This window comes from Oratosquilla oratoria, chromosome 32, assembly GCF_046742065.1.
Source record: "Oratosquilla oratoria isolate Oo_2021 chromosome 32, ASM4674206v1, whole genome shotgun sequence".
In the NCBI taxonomy this organism is placed as follows: domain Eukaryota; kingdom Metazoa; phylum Arthropoda; class Malacostraca; order Stomatopoda; family Squillidae; genus Oratosquilla; species Oratosquilla oratoria.
The window spans coordinates 9,401,989-9,423,129 of record NC_134808.1 but is presented as its reverse complement, the minus strand read 5'-3'; the positions used below and the strand labels follow the sequence as shown (position 1 = coordinate 9,423,129).

The following is a 21,141-nucleotide window of genomic DNA, read 5'->3' as shown; positions in this document are numbered from 1 at the left end:
CGGTGCGCCAAAGACCCGAAACCGATGTTGTCGCCCCTCTCAGCAGAATTCAGTTGCACATACGTACCAGGGCTCTTAACCAGGTATAACTGTTCCTTCAGCACAGACTGGAGACAGAGGTATCAGAGAGGGCGAGGTGGCACGGGGCAGTCACCGACTACGAGCCCCTTGTACTTCTTCGCTCCACACCTAGAAAAATGGAAACTGCTCTTCCGATAGCGACTGGAGGACCGTTGTTTCTGGCTTATAAAAAGAAATCCAACACCAGAACAAAGAAGATACCACCATTGTCGCCACCCTAGAACACTACCTCCGGCATTGCCCCACAACTGCTTTTTCTGAGGAGAGGGCCCCCGACAACATCTGAGGGTCTTGCATGTGCGCCGCCTGTGCAGCCACCTCAGCCAATTTGAATTGCGTCGGCTGGTGGAGTGTCAGCCCCCCCCCCTCTTTAAATGTTCTCATATGTTGACTTAATTGCTGTTGTTTTAATTCGATGTTAATGTTAGCAAAGGGTGCATTCACCAGGATGTGCATACATTTCCCACATATGTATGTACATCTCGTGGATGTATGAGTGGGTGTGACCAAAACCACACACACTCCTACACTGAATCACCCTATAAAAGGGCTCACACAAAAGCCCGTGGGAATCATATTCCCAAATTACAAAGTCAAGTATGTGGCGGCCAGTCTGGTTTTGACCAGCGCCGCGTCACCACATCGGTTTTCACTTTCCTCAACAATTTAGCATCGTCTGCAAAGAAGCTCATGTAACATTCCACATCTTCATTTATGTCATTCACATAAATAGCGAACATTATTCCCAACCTGAATACTTTTCTCTGAGTACTACTCTCATTTTTCTACCATTCAGGAAATCCTCCATCCAGTTTAGTAGGTTGCCTTGTAAGTCTAGGAAAGCACAATCAGCCCATCCATCCCTTGTATTATTTCTATTAGTCTTGAGTAGAAACAGATTAAATTTTAAGGACATGATCTTCCCTGTCTGAACCCAAATTGTCTCTAGTTTATTATATTGTTTTCTTCCAGTTGTTTTACCCATCTATTTTTGATCATTTTCTCACAAATTTTTGCTACAGTGCTTGTTCGGGAGACCGGTCTGTAATTAGTTGGTTTTTCCTTGTTTCCTCCTTTATATATTAGTACAATGTTGGCATTTTCCCAGTATGTTGATATTTTTCCTTCTTTGAATGAGCATCTTATTATGGTGTATATTTTGTCCATTACTACTTCTTTGCATTCTTTTAGTATCCAGTTTGCTATTCCGTCCTGGCCGTGCGATTTCCTAACGTCAAGGTTCGATAATTGTTCCATTATTTCTTTTTGTGTTATTACTATTTCCCTCATGGGGGAGATCGCACTTGACTTCCATCGTATGTATGTATGTATGTATGAATGTATGTATGTGTGTATGTATGTATGTATGTATGTATGTATGTATGTATGTGATTTACCATGGTCTTTGATCACGTGTAGGATTCGTGATCGACAGCTATTTCCCTCACGAAAGAGAACTCAAAGCTCATACATGACATGACCGATCTATGGGTAATGCTGTGACCTTACACGCACACCCAACTCCCCTTCCACGAGAGTTGGAGTAACGACTCGCAGCATAGCCCTATGCGGGATTCGAACCCTGACCGCCGTATTGGCAGCCGGGAACTCTACCAATGCGCCACGAGCCAAGTTATGTATTTACCTAGTTGTATTTTGCAGGAAGGGGAGCTACGCTCTTGGTGTCCCGCCTTTGTATAAACTCATGAATGTTTTTTTGCGCACACTATTTTCTTGTCCAGTTTGTTCCAAATGTCTACCACTCTATGTGGAAAATTGTTTTTCTTCAGATCTCTTTTGTAGCTATGTTTTTTCGATTTTCTTTACATGTCCTCTTGTGCGTCTCCTGTCCCAGTTTAACAAGTCCTCTCTATCAAGTATTTCTGTGCCCTTCATGATTCTGTAGATGGTCAGTAGGTCACCTCTCTCTCTTCTTTGCTCCAGAGTCGGTAAATCTAGTTTAGCCAATCTCTCCTCATATGACAAGTTTGCGAGTGGTCCCATTTTTGTTGCTGCTCTCTGGATTCTTTCTATTTTCTTTATCATCTTTTTGGTACTGGGTGACCACAATGTCGCCGCATATTCTAGTCGAGGCCTTATCAGTGTGACCAATATTTTGTTAATCATTTCTTCGTCCAAATATGTAAATGCCACTTTTATTGATCTTATCAAGTTGTAGGATTCTCCGACAATTTTGTTTATCTGTTTGTCATAGGACAAGTCGTTTGAGATAATTACACCCAAATCTTTTTCGGATCTCTCCTTCTTTACCTCCTTGGTTCCAATTTTATATTGTCCTGATACTCTGTTTTTGTTTTTCCCAAATTCCATTATGCTACACTTCTTAATATTGAAGTCCACCTCCCATTTCTGACTCCAGTTCCATACTTTATTCAGGTCTTCCTGCAGTGATTCGCAATCCTCTTCAGTTTTTACTTTCATTAACAGTTTGGCGTCGTCAGCTAAGAAGCTCATGTAACATTTCACATCATCATCCATGTCATTCACATAAATAGCAAACATTATTGGAGCTAGTACAGATACTTGCGGTACTCCACTGATCACCTATTTCCAATCAGGAAGTCCTCCATCCATTTTAGTAGGTTCCCTTGTATCCATCCTATATATTCTATTTTTTTTTTTTTTTTTAATTTTTTGTGGGGTACTTTGTCAAAAGCTTTTTGTAAGTCCAGGTAGGCACAGTCAGCCCATCCATTCCTTTCTTGCACTATGTCTATTAATCTTGAGTAAAAACATATTAAGTTTGTGGTACATGAATGTATGTATGTATGTATGTATAAACTTACATTGATTTTGATTTCGTCTCTCAAAACAATTTGTGAATTATTATACTGTATGCTATGGGGATCCGAATGAATTGGAGTTATGTATTCAACTGTTTTCACGAAAATAAAACTAAACTCCAATTTGACAGCTTGTTATTAAAATTATTAGGCTCATGAATCTAAAGAAAACAACTAACAATATTGAATACTAATGACGTAAACTTTCCATATCCTTGTCGTCAGTATTGTCTCTACGTTTGTTACAATTCAACGTGCTACATTACTAACGGAGTGTAAACAGGAAATCGTATGTGACTCGAAACTAGGTTGTGTGGAAGTGTTGAACACTGATTGAATAATATATGAATTTAGAGTGTTCGTGAGTATGTCACCGAAAAAGATACCTTAGAAAGTTGGAAATAACATGCAGGTTTGACACCAAAACACATCGGCCGTAGATTGAGCATTAGTTGTTTTTCTTGCCAGCTGATACTTAAGACCAGCTGACATCAAGTCGGGAAAAGGACCCAAAGTTAGGATTAAAAATCTCCATATTGTATTAGTTACGATTGTTGTGACAACTAAAAACAGTGACTTCTGTAATAGTATGTGTTAATACATAGGTTAATATGGAAAGACAAGGGAGTAGTGATTGTGCACTTTCAGAAAATTCGTTCAATTACGTTTTGCAAATGTGTGCTTGAGCGATCATATACGCATTTTTCAGTGGAATATACATGGAAATACATTGTAACATTCAGTACTCTCGGGAAAGAACAGTCATATATAACTGTAGGTACCCACCCATGATAGTCAACATTATGTATAATCATAATGCATCACAAATAATACCATTTACTCCCATAATTCTGGCTGCCGTTAGGCTATTTTAGTCATCTCCATGGAACCCCCGTATTAGTGTAGTACGGGATATTGTCTCGTAAGTTTAATGCATTAAGTATATTCAGGCCCTCTTTGACAGCCATGCAGACCAGAGGCATGCAGTACACTTCAAGAATAAAAAATAATCTCTGTTCAAAAAAGAATAGTGATCAACAAGGTGACCAGATTTTGAAAACTGGAGTACAGGACACTTAAATTAGAGAGGTAGGACAATGTTTTCTGGCTATGTGAAAGAGCACGAAACAAGCTCACAGCTCCAGGACCTGCTTCATTGACTCTTACAGCTTTATTTTTCACTTACTTTAAATGGGTGTGTCCATTGTATATTTTGTTTCAAGCAGCAATGTATTACATATACCGAAACATTACAACTTCCCAATAATGGATATTTTGCAGGTTTTTAAACCTGTATTAGTAAAAGTGTATTAGTTAAAGTGACTTACCATGATATATTCAGAGTTTATTGCAGAAAAAATGTAGATGATGAAAACATTTTGATAAATATAGAAAGAAAGATTAAATTCTTTGTGGCTAGTTGGTTATTTTTGATTGTTATATTTTGCACTTGATTCAACTCCTTTCAAGAGTTGAGGTTTGGCTTGAGGTTATGCGATGAACTCTACCAGATCTGCTTGGTGTTCATATATATAAAATTTCACTTGGATATTGTTGCTTTCGAATTAATATTCCTGTAAAATGTTAAATATTCTCAAATTTTCATGCAAAGTGTTTAAGATATTGAAAATACAGGACAAAATACGTCATGGGGAGAGTTGATACAGGACGCAGGACAAATGCTTTAAATATAGGACAATCCCGTATAATACAGGATGTGTGGTCGCCCTACTGGAAAATTTCCCCATCTTTCCATTCTGCTGCCCTTCATAAATCTCTCCCATATTACCTCTGATTTCATTTAATCAGTTTAATATGATCCCTAATGATGAAATACTAGTAACATACATATACCAAAGGCTTTCTTCCCACTTATAAGGTAGGTAGCCAAACAACAAATGCATAAAAACCACTCCCACCCATTCCATCCCTATCACACCACTCCTTTCCACCCTCTTCCCTCCCTCTTGTCTTTGCATCTCCTGGATGATGGGTCATCCCTGCATCTTGTCCACTGCCCTGGGTCAGAAGCAGTGTTGCAAGACACAGCACAGCTGTTGGTACAATCACTCCTTCATACAATCTCCTCTTAGCATCCATTCCCAAATATCTATTTCTCATTACATTTTTTTGGGCAGAAAAACTCCTTGGTACATCCTATTGCAAACTTTTCTTACATGGACTTACATGGATGAATTTCTGGAAGAGGCCCTAATGAGCCTGTGACTCCAATGCTGCAGCCTCAGTACTTTCTCTTTGGCTGCGTGTGGTGGTTATTTTGGCTCGATAGTTATATCTTTGCTCTTGGTTTTTCCAATATTTGTCCAGTCTGGATTCAAAAAGTGTAACTGAGCCAACACTAACAATTGATTCTGGCAGATCATTCCAAATGTCAACTACTTGTTGAGAAAAAGAATATTTCCTGACATTTAGCCTAGCTCTTGTTTTAAATATTTTTTTGGAATTCCCTCTAGTGATGTTGTCTTCCCTCATCCTAAACAATCCCTCAGTGCATTCACTGTCATATTTCCCACTCATTATCTTGTATGTTTCAATGAGGTCACCTCGGGATCTTCTATATGGCAGTGTAGGTAATTCTAATGTTCTCAGTCTTTCTTCATATGACATTCCCTTTAGGCAAGGCACCAGCTTTGTGGCTCTGTGCTGAACGTTCTCCACTGCATTAATATCCTTCACCAGATATGGACACCACACCTGGTTTGCGTATTCAAGATGTGGTGTTACCAAAGATGTAAAAAGTATATTGAATGTGTCCAAAACTAGATGTATAAAGGTCCTTCGTATGATTCCCACAATTTTGTTAGCCTTGTTAATTTTTTCGGCTAGATGGTCGGAAAATGCTAATTTATCATCAATGACCACTCCAATATCCTTCTCTGTGTGACACAGTAACCTTTGATCTGGCCATTGCCCATCTGTTTTATTCATCTCGGTGAAATCCCCTAGGTAGCAAAGGGGTTATTGTTCATATGAACTCCTTAGAGGTGTTACTAACAACCTAATTGCACTAAATTATCTATGATTAGCATTTATCCTCATTTTTTGATAAATTCAAAAGCTTCAATATAACAAAATGTGCTGATTTTGAGAAGAATAGCCATTCGGAAAGAGGTGAACATAGGGCAGGGGTGGGCAACCAATTTAGGTGTGTGTACAAAATAAGCCAATCTTCAGTGCAAAAAGTTTCTCATGTGCCAACCAAAATCACTAGGAACGTATTATTTATTGTCTTTTAGCCCCTTCCATACAATGATGCCTGTGTAGGTGTTGTGAGGCATGAGTTATATGAGGATGCTTGCGTTGGCGTCTTGATTATATTTATTTTGTAATTGTAGCTGAGTGAGCCCCATAATCTGTGAACTGGCTTGATAATATTTTCTGTGGTTATTAATATTCAGAATGAAAGAGAACAAGGTTGAAGGCTTCTCCGACTATTTTGTTGATATATTTGTCCGGTGTCATGTCTTTGTTGATTATTACTCCAAGGTCTCGTGCTGAGTTCACTTTTTTTATTTCTTCGTCACTAATTTGATCATTTTTTTATATTCTGTTTTTACTTTTTCCAAACGCCATTATACTACATTTCATGATATTGAAGTTCACTGTTCTTACTTTCTTTAATATTTTTGCGTCATCTGTGAAGAAACACTCCACTCCTTCATCCATGTCATTTATACATATGGCAAACATGATTGGAGCCAGCACTGACCCTTGTGGGACATCACTCATCATTTCTTCCCATTTCAAGTATTTGCCTCTACTACCCTCATCTTTCTCCCAGTCATGAAGTCTTCCATCCATTCCAATAATTTGCTGATGCCACCTATTGATTCTATTTTTTTTTTTATTAATTTCTTGTGTGGTACCTTATTAAATGCTTTGCTTAGGTCTAGATAGGCAAAGTCTGCCCATCCATCCCTCTCTTGTATTATTTCTATTAGTCTCAAATAGAAACAGATCAGGTTTGTTGTGCATGATCTTTCTTGTCTAAATCCAAATTTATTTGGATTCAGTATAGTTTTTTCTTCCAGATGTTTAACCCATCTACTTTTGATCACTTTTTCACATATTTTTGCTACTGTGCTTGTTAGGGAGACCAGTCTGTAGTTAGTTGGATTTTCCTTGTTTCCTCCTTTATATATTGGTACAATATTTGCATTTTTCCAGTATTGTGGTACCTTTCCTTCTTTGAGCAAGCATTTGATTATATTAACCTCTTCACTCCGGGGCACATCGCACGTCTGACAGCATTAGCTGCCCGACGTGCGATGTTGTGTCATAATAATCGCATTATTAAAAATAAAGTCACAGCTCAATCGCTCGTTCTCTTTCACCCGTGAATTTTGATAACCATAGAAAATATGATGGAGCCAGTTTAGAGAGAATGATTGTCGCACAGGTACGACTACAATAAATATAATCAAGATGCCGACATCGGCATCATCGTGTACTCACTTGCTCCTCATGACGCCTACGTAGGCGTCACCGTATGGAAGTGATTAAATATTTTATCCATTAACTCCTCTATGCATTCTTTTAGTATCCAATTTGCAATTCCATCCAGACCATGCAATTTTCTGACATCAAGGTTTTTTATTTGGTTGCTGATTTCCTTCTGTGTTACAATTATTTCCTTCATTGGGGGGGATTTCTGTCTCTATTCGCTCACAGTTAGGTGAGTTCTCAATTGTGAATACCGATTTGAAATGATTGTTCATAATTTCTGCCATTTCTTGTTCTTCTGTATATTCATAATTTCCCAGGTGCAGCTTTTCTATTTCTTGTTTGTTTTTTTGGTTTTCCATTCACATAACTGTAAAATAGGTTAGGTTGTTCCTTGCATTTTTCTATTATTTCCTTTTCATAGTTCCTCTTTCCATCTCTGTGTATTTTTACATAATCGTTTCTTAGTTTGATGTATGTTTGCCATTTGCTTGTTTGTCTTTTTTCCATTTTTTCCAGACTTTGTCTCTTTTATCCTTAGATTCCCTACATTTTTTGTTGTGCCAGTTCTTTATGTATACTCTTTCTTGCTTTTGTTGTGGTACATATTTGTTCACTCCCTCAGTATAAATTTCTTTTAGTATATTCCATTTCTTTTCCATCCTTGTCTCTTCCTTTAGGAACTTTTCCCAGTTTGCGTTACGAAAGAAGTTTCTGGGTTTCTCAGAATTCATTTTGTTGTACATTGGTCTTCCTATTCTATGTTTCTCATTTCTTAGGTCTATTTGCTCTTTTAATTCGAACTCTATTAGTGCGAGAGGTAAATGCAAGGGTAGTGGGTCAGGGATTGGAGATGATTAAAGAAAATGGAGAAAAGTGGGAGGTGAGCCAGCTGTTGTTTGCGGATGACACTGCGCATGTGGCAGGATCAGAGGAGGGATTGAGGAAGTTTGTGACAGAGTTTGGGAGAGTATGTGATAGAAGAAAGCAAAAGATAAATGGGGGTAAAAGTAAGGTGATGAGATGTACAAGGGGTGAAAGTGGCAGTAGACTGGAAGTGAGCATTAAGGGAGAGCGACTGGAGGAAGTGGATAGCTTTAGATACTTGGGTGCAAATGTGGCAGGAAAAGTTGGAGTGAAGGTGGAGGTAGAATGTAGATTGAGAGAAGTGAGTAAATGCCTTGGTGGATTAAAGAGTGTAATGAGGAATAGACATTTGGGAATGGATGCTAAGAGGAGACTGTATGAAGGAGTGATTGTGCCAACAGCACTGTATGGGGCAGAAACATGGAACATAAGAGAAGAAGAGAGAAGGAGTTTGAATTTACCTAGTTGTATTTACCTAGTTGTATTTTGCGGGAAGGGGAGCTATGCTCGTGTTGTCCCGCCTTTGTATCTTGCAGTGTCTAGTTTGTTTTTAAACTCATGAATGGTTTTTGCGCATACTATTTCATTGTCCAGTTTGTTCCAAGTGTCCAAAACTCTATGAGGAAAACTGTTTTTCTTCAGTTCTCTTCTATAGCTATGTTTTTTTATTTTCTTTCCATGTCCTCTTGTGTTTCTTTTGTCCCAGTTAAGTAAGTTCTCACTATCGAGTACCTCTGTGCCTTTCATGATTCTGTAGATGGTCAATAGGTCACCTCTCTCTCTTCTTTGCTCCAGTGTCGGTAACTCCAGTTTAGCCAATCTCTCTTCGTATGATAGGTTTGCAAGTGCAGGTGCCATTTTTGTAGCTGCTCTTTGGATTCTTTCTATTTTCTTTATATTCTTTTTGGTACTGGGGGACCACAATGTCGCTGCATACTCTAATCTAGGCCTTATCAATGTAACCAATATTTTTTTCATCATGTCTTCGTCCAAGTATGTAAACGCCACTTTTATTGATCTTAGCAAGTTGTAAGTCTCCCCGACAATTTTGTTAATCTGTATATCATAGGACAAGTCGTTCGTGATAATTACTCCCAAATCTTTTTCGGATCCTACTTTCTTTACTTCTTTGGTTCCAATTGTATATTTTCCTGATATTCTGTTTTTGCTTTTTCCAAACTCCATTATGCTACACTTCTTCGTATTAAAGTCCACTTCCCATTTCTGACTCCAGTTCCATACCCTATTTAGGTCTTCTTGCAGTGCTTCACAGTCCTCATCAGTTTCTATTTTCCTTAGCAGTTTGGCGTCATCGGCAAAGAAGCTCATGTAGCAGTTCACGTCCTCATCCATGTCATTCATATAGATAGCAAACATTATTGGTGCCAGCACAGATCCTTGCGGTACTCCACTGATCACCTCTTTCCAGTCTGAATATTTTTCTCTGAGCACTACTCTCATCTTTCTACCAGTCAGAAAGTCCTCTATCCATTTTAGTAGGTTTCCCTGTATTCCTCCTATGTGTTCCAGTTTTTTTAGTAGTTTTCTGTGTGGTACTTTGTCAAAGGCTTTTTGCAAGTCTAGGAATGCACAATCAGCCCATCCATTTCTTTCTTGCACTATGTCTATTAGTCTTGAGTAAAAGCATGTGTTTGAGATGAGGTATCTGAGAAGTATGATGGGGGTTACTAGGCTAGATAGAGTGAGAAATGAGGAGGAGAACAGGGGTGGAAAGGGAGTTGGGAGATAGGGTTGATGAAAGAGTATTAGGATGGTTTGGACACATGGAAAGAATGAGTGAAGAAAGACTAGTAAAAGAGGTATGGAAGGCAGATGTGGAGGGAGTGAACATGAGGGGACGTCCTAGGATGAGGTGGATGGATGGGGTGAAGGGGGCTTTGGGGAAGAGGGAAATGTGTGTTTAGGAAGGACGGGAGAGGACAGAAGACAGTGGTGAATGGAGAATGGTTGTATATGGATGATGTTGTGATGCATAAGGTGGAATGGGCGGGTAGTATGTGTGAGCAAAATTTGACGCAGCCCCAAGGGATTTCTCCCCGTCTTCTCCTTTTATGCAATGGGGGGACGGAGAGGGGGGGGGGTCGCCGAATTAATGAAGCGGCCTTGCTGTGGATGTGCTGTGTCTTATGACACTGCTTCTGACCCAGGGCAGTGGACAGGGTGCAGGGATGACCCGTCATCCAGGAGGTGCTAAGAAAAGAGGGAGGGTGGAGGGATGTGGAGTGTATTCAGGGATGGAATGGGTGGAAATGATTTTATGCCTTTTCCTTTTTGGCTACCTCCCTTGTAAAGGGGGAAAAAGTCTTGGTATATGTATGTATTAGTGTTTGAGATGAAATGTCTTAGAAGTATACCAGGGGTTACACGGTTGGATTGAGTGATATATGAGGAGGTGAGGAGGAAAGCGGGGATGGAAAAGGAGATGACAGGGCCAATGAAAGGATATTGGGATGGTTTGGACACATGGAAAGAATGAGCAAAGAAATATTGGTAAAAGGGATGTGGAAGGCAGAAGTGGGTGGAGTGAATTTAAGGGAATGACCGAAGATGAGATAGATGGATAGGGCGATGTGGGCTTTGAGCAAGGAAGGGAGAAGGCAGGAGATAGGGGTGAGTGGAGAATGGCAGTGAATAGATGATGCTGTGATGCAAGTGGGAGGGGAGGGGGAATGGATAAAAGAGAGTGGTTATGTGTGAATGATATTTTGATGCAGCCTGAAGGGATATCTCCCTGTCTTCTCTTTTTCCACATGAGATGGCGGTGGGGGGCGGTGTCACTGATTTAGTGAAGTGGCCTTGCTGTGGATGTACTGTGTCTTGCTTTATTGCTTGTGACCCAGGGCAGTGGACAGGATACAGGGATAACCCATCATCCACAAGGAGCTAAGATGAGAGGTAGGAAAGCGTGGTGGATGGGAGTGGGTACTTGCCTTTTGACTTGGCCACCTCCCGTAGAAGGGGGTAAAAGTCTTTGGTATATAGATCAATAGTTATATGCAAGTCTCAGAGTTACTGTTTTATGAATTTTTATGTGTGTATTTACCTAGTTGTATTTTGCGGGAAGGGGAGCTATGCTCATGGTGTCCCACCTTTGTATCTCAGTGTCTAGTTTGCTTTTAAACTCATGAATGTTTTTTGCGCATACTATTTCATTATCCAGTTTGTTCCAAGTGTCCAATACTCTATGTGGAAAACTGTTTTTCTTCAGTTCTCTTCTATAGCTATGTTTTTTTATTTTCTTTCCATGTCCTCTTGTGTTTCTCTTGTCCCAGATTAGTAGGTCCTCTCTATTAAGGATCTCTGTGCCTTTCATGATTCTGTAGATGGTCAGTAGGTCACCTCTCTCTCTTCTTTGCTCCAGCATCGGTAACTCCAGTTTAGCCAATCTCTCCTCATATGATAGGTTTGCAAGTGCAGGTGCCTTTTTTGTTGCTGCTCTCTGGATTCTTTCTATTTTCTTTATATTCTTTTTGATACTGGGTGACCACAATGTCGCTGCATACTCTAGTCTAGGCCTTATCAATGTAACCAATACTTTTTTTATCATGTCTTCGTCCAAGTATGCAAATGCCACTTTTATTGATCTTAGCAAGTTGTTGTTGTTGTTGTCGTTCCCTAGACTGTCTGTCCGAGCAGTCCCGTCTCCCCAAGGAAGGCCACAGCCGAAACTGGGTTTTCCCACAAATCCTTTATAGAGTGTATGTTGTGTTGTTTGCGTGCATGATTGTGTATAATGCAGTCTTCCATTATGTGATGTATGGTATGGGGTGAAGTGTTACATCCTGGGCAGCCGTTCACAACACGGTCGTCCAGCCTCTTCTGGTAGCTTAGAAGTGCTGGGTGGTGACCGCATCGCAGTCTGGCCAAGTGGACTCTGTCCTTTCGTGGGAGAGAGGATTCAGAAGGGTGGATATCAGGGGGTCTGGCATGCAGCAGTGTGTTGTCTTTCAGTGTGTTAATGGAGCGGTGAGTGATATGATTATGAATATGTTTCCGGAGGCTGGTATTTGGTGGTTGTGGAGGAAGAGAAGAGAGTATCTGTGCGTAATAAAGGTCTTTGGGTGTAGTTTTAATGTTTCTTGGTGTGTGTGGGTGTTCTGCTATGTAGTGTAGCGGGTGTGATGTGTTTGTGGTGGCTGCAGCAAGTGTTTGTGTGCCTCTCATGTCGAGGTGGTCCTTGACTTTGAGGACTTTTGTTTCATGGTGTAAATGGTCTGTAGGTGATGTATTTGTGCAGCCTGTAATTGTTTTTAGGGCTTTGTTTTGTATGATTTGAAGGGTGTTGTGGTGTGTCTCACTGAGATTAGGAGCCCATGCAGGACTCGCATAATTCATCACTGAGCGTATGCATTGTTTGTATATTGTTATATTAGTTTCTTTGTTTTGTCCAAATGTTGTTCCAGTGATTGACTTAAGTGCGTTAAGTCTAGGTGTGCATTTGTTTTTTATGTTTGTGAGGTGTTGTTTGAAAGACATGGATGTATCGTATGTTACACCAAGAATTTTCGGTGTGTTTGTGTGTGGTATTAGAGTGTTGTTGATGTAGAGATGAGGTATGTATTTGTGTTCTTTTGTCCAGTTGGTGAGAAGTGTTGCTGTAGATTTGGTTGGAGCTATTTTGAGTCTGTTTGTGATGAACCATGTGTTGAGTGTGTCAAGATAGGGCTGGATTATTTCTGCAGCTTTGTCTGTGTTACGATGTGTGCATGTGATTGTTATGTCGTCTGCATAGGAAGAGATTTGTATTTCTGAGGTGTCTGGCATGGGTAAGTCATGCATGTATAGATTAAATAATGTGGGGGATAGAACTGAGCCCTGTGGTACTCCGTTCTTAATGTTTCTGATGTGCGATGATTGGCCATTATATGACACATGAGCATTCCTGCCTGCCAGATAATTGGCCAGCCATCTTTTGGTGTTATTGTGCATGTCTGTGTTATATATTTTATTTGTTAGGTTGTGGCGGGGGATAGCATCAAAAGCTTTACTAATGTCCAATGTTATAAGAAGTGTTCTGTGGTGGGGCCTATCTGAATTGATGCCATCAAAAATTCTTTGTGTGAGGTTTGTCAGAAGAGTGTTTGTGGAGTGTAGTGGCCTAAAGCCGTGTTGTGAGTCAGCAAGGGGAATATATGGTGTGACAAGTTTAAGTATTAGGCGTTCAATGACTTTAGAGGGGGTGCAGAGAAGCGTGATTGGGCGGTGCGATGTTGGGATTGTTGGGTCTTTGTTCGGTTTTGGAATGGTGATTATTTTACCATGCTTCCAGATGTCGGGTATAGTGTTGTGTGAATAGCTGTAGTTTGCAATGTTTGTGAGTGCGTGTATACCTTGTGGTCCAATGTGTTTTAGGTGGATGTTGCTTATGTTATCTTAGCAAGTTGTAAGTCTCCCCGACAATTTTGTTAATCTGTTTATCATAGGACAAGTCGTTTGTGATAATTACCCCCAAATCTTTTTCGGATTCTACCTTCTTTACTTCCTTGGTTCCAATTGTATATTTTCCTGATATTCTGTTTTTGTGGGTTGAATGAATCTCATGCAGAATGTCTGAAAAAAGGAGGTACAGTGACAGTGAACTGACTGGTGAGGCTATTTAACGTTTGTTTAAGAGAGGGTAGACTGCTGGAGGACTGGAAGAGTGCCTGTGTAGCTCCATTTTACAAGGGAAAAGAGGACAAGTGTGAGCGTAGTAGTTTCAGTGGGATCAGTTTGTTAACCTCTTCACTCCAGGGCACATTGCACGTCTGGCAGCATTAGCTGCCCAACGTGCGATGTTGCATCATAATAATTGTATGATAAAAAATAAAGTCAGTGCTCAATCGTTCGTTCTCTTTCACCCGTGTATTTTGATAACCATAGAAAATATGATGAAGCCAGTTTAGAGAGAATGGAAGTTACATAGGTACGACTACAATAAATATAATCAAGATGTCGACGTCGGCATCATCAAATACCCACTTGCTCCTCATGCCGACTACGTAGGCGTCACCGTATGGAAGTGGTTAAGTGTAGTTGGGAAGGCTTATGGGAGGGTCTTGATTGAGAGGATTAGGAGAAGAACAGAGGGAGTAATTGGTGAGGAACAGTGTGGGTATAGGACAGGTAGATGTTGCATAGATCAGATTTTTGTGGCAAGACAGATATGTGAGAAAACTAGAAAAGGTAAGGGTGTTTTTTTTTTGGCTTTTGTGGATCTGGAAAAGGCTTATGAGAGGGTAGACAGGAAGGCACTGTGGTAAGTATTGCAGATATATGAGATAGGAGGAAAGATTTTAAGAGCAGTCAAGAGATTTTACAAGAGTAGTAGAGCTTGTGTTCGGATTAGAAATGGAGAGAATGAATGGTATGATGTAAAGGGATGTATTATGTCGACCTGGCTGTTCAGTTTATACATAGATGGGGTGGTACAAGAGATAAATGCAAGGGTAGTGGGTCAGGGATTGGAGATAGTTAAAGAAAATGGAGAAAAGTGGGAGATAAGCCAGTTGTTGTTTGCTGATGACACTGTGCTTGTAGCAGATTCAGAGGAGGGATTGAGGAAGGTAGTGATAGAGTTTGGGGAGGTATGCAAAAGAAGGAAGTTGAAGATAAATGTGGGTAAAAGTAAGGTGATGAGATGTACAAGTGGAGAAAGTGGCAGCAGACTGGAAGTGAGTTAACCTCTTCCATACGGTGCCGCCTACATAGGCGGCATGAGGAGCAAGTGGATACGCGATGCTGCCATATCGGCATCTTGATTATATTTATTGTAGTTGTCCCTGCATAACTGACATACTCTCTAAACTGGCTTCATCACATTTTCTATGGTTATCAAAATTCACGGGTGAAAGAGAGAACGATCGATAGAAGCGGTGACTATTTTTTATGATGCGAGTACAGACGCTCCTCAACTTAGGTTTTAGTTACATTCCGAACGGCCGAACGTAAGTTGAAAATGAACATAAGTTGTTACTGTACCATACATCCGTAAATTCTATTACCATATCTTATAAAACACCCCTAAATCATTAATTATACACAACATTGTAAAATGATAACATTAATTTCAAATAAATTAAATTTAAACAACATAAATTGAGATTGTGGAGGAGGAGGAGGATAAGGCAAGGCACATTCAGTCTGTTGTTTGTGCCATGTAAACAATGGACGCAGCGTCATGCATAAGTATCGTTTGAACTACTGAGAGCGCGCTAAACTAAAAAATTCACAAAAAAAAAAATATATATATTTTTTTTTTAGTCAGTTCAAACGTTAAATCGAAAAAACGTAAAACGAATGAACGTAAGTAGAGGAGCGTCTGTATTATGACGCAACATCGTACGTCTGGCAGCCAATGCTGCCCGCGAGATTTTGGCCCGGAGTGAAGTGGTTAAGGGAAAGAGACTGGAGGAAGTGGATAGTTTTAGATACTTTGGTGTGAATGTGGCAGGAAAGGGAGGAGTATGGGTGGAAGTATAATGTAGATTGAGAGAAACAAGTAAATGCCTTGGAGGATTAAAAGGTGTAATGAGATAGACATTTGGGAATAGATGCTAAGAGGAGATTGTATGAAGGAGTGATTGTGCCAACAGCACTGTACAGGGCAGAAACATGGAACATAAGAGGGGAGGAGTTTGAATGTGTTTGAGATGAGGTGCCTGAGAAGTATGATAGGGGTTACTAGGCTGGATAGAGTAAGAAACGAAGAGGTGAGGAGAAGGGTGGAAAGGGAGTTGGGAGATAGGGTTGATGGAAGAGTATTGGGATGGTTTGGACACATGGAAAGAATGAGGGAAAAAGACTAGTAAAAGAGGTGTGGAAGGAGTGAACATGTGGGGGTGACCTAGGATGAGATGGATGGATGGGGTAAAAGGGCCATTGGGAAAGAGGGGAATGTCTGTTGAGGAAGGATGGGAGAAGACAGAAGATAGGGTTGAATGAAGAATGGTTGTATATGGATGATGCTGTGATGCATGAGGGGGAGTGAATGGGGGATGAGGGAGTATGTATGAGAAATAAATTGATGCAGCCCAAAGGGATTTCTCCCTGTCTTCTCCTTTTCTGTATAAGGGGACAGAGAGGGGGGACCACTGATTTAATGAAGTGGCCTTGCTGTGGATGTGCTGTGTCTTGCAACACTGCTTCTGACCCAGGGCAGTGGACAAGATGCAGGGATGACCCATCATCCAGGAGGTGCCAAGATAAGAGGGTGGAGGGGAGTGGAGTATGTTGGGGAGGGAATGGGTGGGAGTGGTTTTTATGCATTTGTGTTTTGGCTATCTCCCTTGTAAGGGGGAAAAAGCCTTTGGTATATGTGTGTATATACAGAGTGGGATAAATTTGATCATTCTTTCATCTTCTGTCATTTCAGAATCATTTGAAGGATTTAATAGTAGTAAAGTGCAACAGATAACTGATTCTGTGTATTATTGGTGGGTGTGAGAGCTAGAGAGCATGGGTCACTGGAAAGTACCAGAATATTGGAAGAGAGTGATCTGCACCATGATGATTCATGCCGGATTAAAAAATTCAGAAATCTTAGCTGTAGCTCAATGGTCCTTGAATATCGTGAAGGCCATGAGATGTGAACTGGAGAATTATGATAGAGATGTTGAAGCAGTGGCTAGCAGGAAGGATCATAGCAGGCATTCTGACTCTGTCCTCACAATGAAATTTGTCCAGAAGCTGTAAAAAAAAAAAAAAAAAGTGCGGCAAGATCCAGGGAAGGCAATGCAGACCTTGGCAAAAGAGATGGGTCTCAGAGTGGCGACTATGAAGAAAAAGCTGAACAAGGATCTTTGCTACTCCTCATACAAGATGGTGCAAAGGTCTAACTACTCACTGCCAAGGCCCAAGAGAATGGCCTTACAAAAGCCAAGAAACTCCTCAACAAGGTCAAACACCCAGTCAAGCCAGGAATGCTCTGGTTCTTCTCAGACAAGAAGAATTTCTGCCAGGACCAGTTTCACAACATGCAGAACAACAGGTGGCTAGCCTACAGTCCACACAAAGTCCCGCACTTCATGAAGACCAAGTTCCCTCAAATTGTGATGATCTTTGGGTGTGTTTCCAATGAAGGCCACGTCATGCTGCCCCACATCTTTGAAGAGGGACTCGGACTCACTTCAGATGTCTTTATTGAGTTGTTGTCCACAGTTGTCAAATGCTGGGTGGAGAGGATGGCTGCAGGAAGACCATACATGTGGCAGCAGGACTCAGCTCTGTGTCACACCCCTGGGAAAACCCAGAAGTAGCTGTCGGAGAATTGCTATGACTTCACCAGTTCCAACATCTGGCCCCCCAACTCACCTAATTGTAACTTCATGGACTATTATGTGTGGGGTACAGTTGAAAAAGACACCAGTCATACTGCCTGCAACACCAAGGATGAGCTGATTGCTAGGATCAAATTGGTGTTCAAGCGTCTCTCGAAGGACACTGTGAAGGACACCTGCTGCAGGTTTAGGTCTCACCTGGAGGCTGTGGTGGAGGCTCATAGTGGCTTCTTTGAGTGAGCTGTATTTGGCAAAAGATCCTCTTAGAGATGATCTTTGAATTTTGAGAATACATAAATGTTTGGCCAAGATATGATGTTTTTCTTTCCGAAAAAGTGTCAAATTTACCTCAGACACCCTGTATATATATACATATGCTAATAAGAACATGGGTATGTGTGTTCACTTATACAAAATAGATTACTTGGAAAAAGAAACTAACGAAGCAGAGCACTTTCGTATATTACATCTTCAGTGCAAAAAGTACATAGTTGATAGAAATACATAGATTATATATACATGAAAAAGGAACAAGGACAGTTTACAAAAGGGTAGAGGACAATTTACCCTCTGGAAGGCGGGCTGTCAGGTTGCAAGGGTCAATGCGTCCACTAATGAGGGTAGGGCGACATTAGGTCACAGTCGCAGGGTTACATTTTAATAACAGGTAAAATGTAACCCTGCGACTGTGACCTAATGTCCCCCTACCCTCATTAGCGGACGCATTGACCCTTGCGCCCTGACAGCCCGCCTTCCAGGGGGGTAAATTGTCCTCTACCCTTTTGTAAACTGTCCTTGTTCCTTTTTCATGTATATATAATCTATGTATTTCTATTAACTATGTACTTTTTGCACTGAAGATGTAATATACAAAAGCGCTCTGCTTCATTAGTTTCTTTTTCCAAGTGGCCTATTTTGCATATATATGCATATGTATACATGTATATACATTTATATAAAATTGAATAAGTTGTATTCTGTTGAAATACAAAACTCAGCAGAGAAGTTGGCAGTTTGCTTCATTATTTTCTTAGATGAGACCAGGTTTTTTTTGTGTTGGAGAAAAGTCATTGGTGTGTCACATTTGGATGCTTGCCAATGGTTGCCCACTTCTTACTTAGGGAGTAGACTGCAGTGATTCCCTGCACTTTTAATGTGACTTAGACAAAAAAAAAAAAAACATTGCTATATTGACAAAGTAACACGTATATGGAAAAAGAGCAAGAGTCAGAGTTAGAAATAGTTATTTTCCCTGGGTATGCCTTGCTGTGGATGTGTTGTATCTTACAACACTGCTTCTGACCCCAGGCAGTGGGTGAGATGCAGGGATGACCCATGATCCAGGAGAAGCCAAGATAAGAGGGAGGGAAGGGGTGGATGGGGGTGGAGTATGTGGGGAGGGAATTTTATGCCTCTCTCTCTCTCTCTCTCTCTCTCTCTCTCTCTCTCTCTCTCTCTCTCTCTCTCTCTCTCTCTCTCTCTCTCTCTCTCTCTCTCTCTCTCTCTCTCTCTCTCTCTCTCTCTCTCTCTCTCTCTCTCTCTCTCTCTCTCTCTCTCTCTCTCTGGGAGCCTTTGGTGTATGTATGTTATTGTTGCTTGCACAAAGTCACATTGATTTTCCTATCTAGCATACCAAGTAGCACACTTTGCTTTGCAGTTGCATTGTGATAGATATTTAGGAGCAACAAGTGGTATTTGGGAAAGGATACACATGGTTTATATGGGCATGATACAGGGTCTAACAGATAAATCCGTACAAACTTTGAAGAGGTTTTAAGCACTTAAAAAGTAACATATGGCAATTCTGATTGTTTCCATATACTTCCATTTGTCTAATAATTTAGCCAGTTGTATACTAGCACCAGTGCAATAAACATTAAGCAATGGCGGTGGACTCATCACCCTGATCCACCATTCCATCTGTTTTGTGGACACAAGTGCCACAACCAAAATTCTCCTCCCTACCACAGATAACACAACAGAAACCCAATCCATTCGTATCCGCACAGGCAACAATTCAACACTAACAATAGTTAACATGTACATTCCCCCCCAATCATCCCCCACAGTTCCAACCACCTTCAGACCTCAACTCAGCCAACTAACCTCAATCCCCAACCTGATCATGGGTGGTGACTTCAACGCCAAGTCGTCTGCCTGGTTTGTCGACAACCCTGACACAGACAGAGGGCTTGATATACAGACTCAATTCGACTCATTGACTATCATGAACAACACGCATAATCATACACATATCCCATACCAAGCCCTCTACACTCCCTCCTCTCCTGATATCACCTTTTGCTCCCCCTGCCTAACCCCAACAACATCATGGAGAGTGGTCGGAGCCCTTGGTTCTGACCACCTTCCAATCATCATCACCACCAAAACAAGATGCACCCCAGCTGGCCACAGACACACTTACACCAATTACAAGAGAGCTAACTGGGAAGCCTTTAATGAAGAGACAGAACAACATTTTGAAACACTTAACAGTACACCAATCACAAACATAAACAATGCTGTGCACGCTTTTAATACAATCATACAAAACGCAGACAAGAGATACATCCCTAGAGGCAACAGAAAATCACACAACCCCAACTTCACACCAGAAATCCAAGGCCTCATCAGACAACGTGACACACTTAAACACGATACCCCCACACCTATCCCTCAAAACATAGCAGACCAAATACAAACACTAAACACTGTGATTGCCAATAAAATACATGAACAAAAAACACAAAATTGGCAAAACTTTATCAATACACTTGATCACAAAACAAACACCAGCAAATTGTACAAAACACTCAACAGCATCACACTATCCAACACTAACACTACACGCTCTCACGCAGCAATAATCACAACAACAGATAATCTACCCTCAAACAGACAACAAGCAAACGCACTCATACGTCATTTTGCACTCTTACATCTCACCCTGCCGACCGACGCACCATTCGACGTAAGAAAGACTTTCCCACAGACTCAGACTATACACCCTTCATGGACAGTCAGACAAAACTCATAATGCATAGTCTCAAGCACTCATCTGCCTGTGGCCCTGATAACATAAGCAACATCCACCTAAAACACATTGGACCACAAGGTATACACGCACTCACAAACATTGCAAACTACAGCTATTCACACAACACTATACCCGACATCTGGAAGCATGGTAAAATAATCACCATTCCAAAACCGAACAAAGACCCAACAATCCCAACATCGCACCGCCCAATCACACTTCTCTGCACCCCCTCTAAAGTCATTGAACGCCTAATACTTAAACTTGTCACACCATATATTCCCCTTGCTGACTCACAACACGGTTTTAGGCCACTACACTCCACAAACACTCTTCTGACAAACCTCACACAAAGTATTTTAGATGGCATCAATTCAGATAGGCCCCACCACAGAACACTTCTTATAACATTGGACATTAGTAAAGCTTTTGATGCTATCCCCCGCCACAACCTAACAAATAAAATATATAACACAGACATGCACAATAACACCAAAAGATGGCTGGCCAATTATCTGGCAGGCAGGAATGCTCATGTGTCATATAATGGCCAATCATCGCACATCAGAAACATTAAGAACGGAGTACCACAGGGCTCAGTTCTATCCCC

The 21,141-nt window shown here is 40.9% G+C and overlaps 1 protein-coding gene across 5 annotated transcripts in view; it reads left to right on the top strand.

Annotated features, from left to right (window-relative positions):
• The first annotated feature begins 3,065 nt into the window (after positions 1-3,065).
• Positions 3,066-21,141, top strand: part of LOC143041758 (tudor domain-containing protein 7-like) — a 566,748-nt gene continuing 548,672 nt past the window's right edge. For 2 of the 5 annotated variants that reach the window (XM_076213782.1, XM_076213783.1), the window contains exon 1: positions 3,067-3,174. The gene's annotated coding sequence lies outside the window, so the exon portion shown is untranslated. Of the gene's footprint in view, positions 3,298-21,141 lie in introns of all 5 variants that reach the window. The other 3 variants (XM_076213779.1, XM_076213780.1, XM_076213781.1) reach the window with 3 other exon arrangements.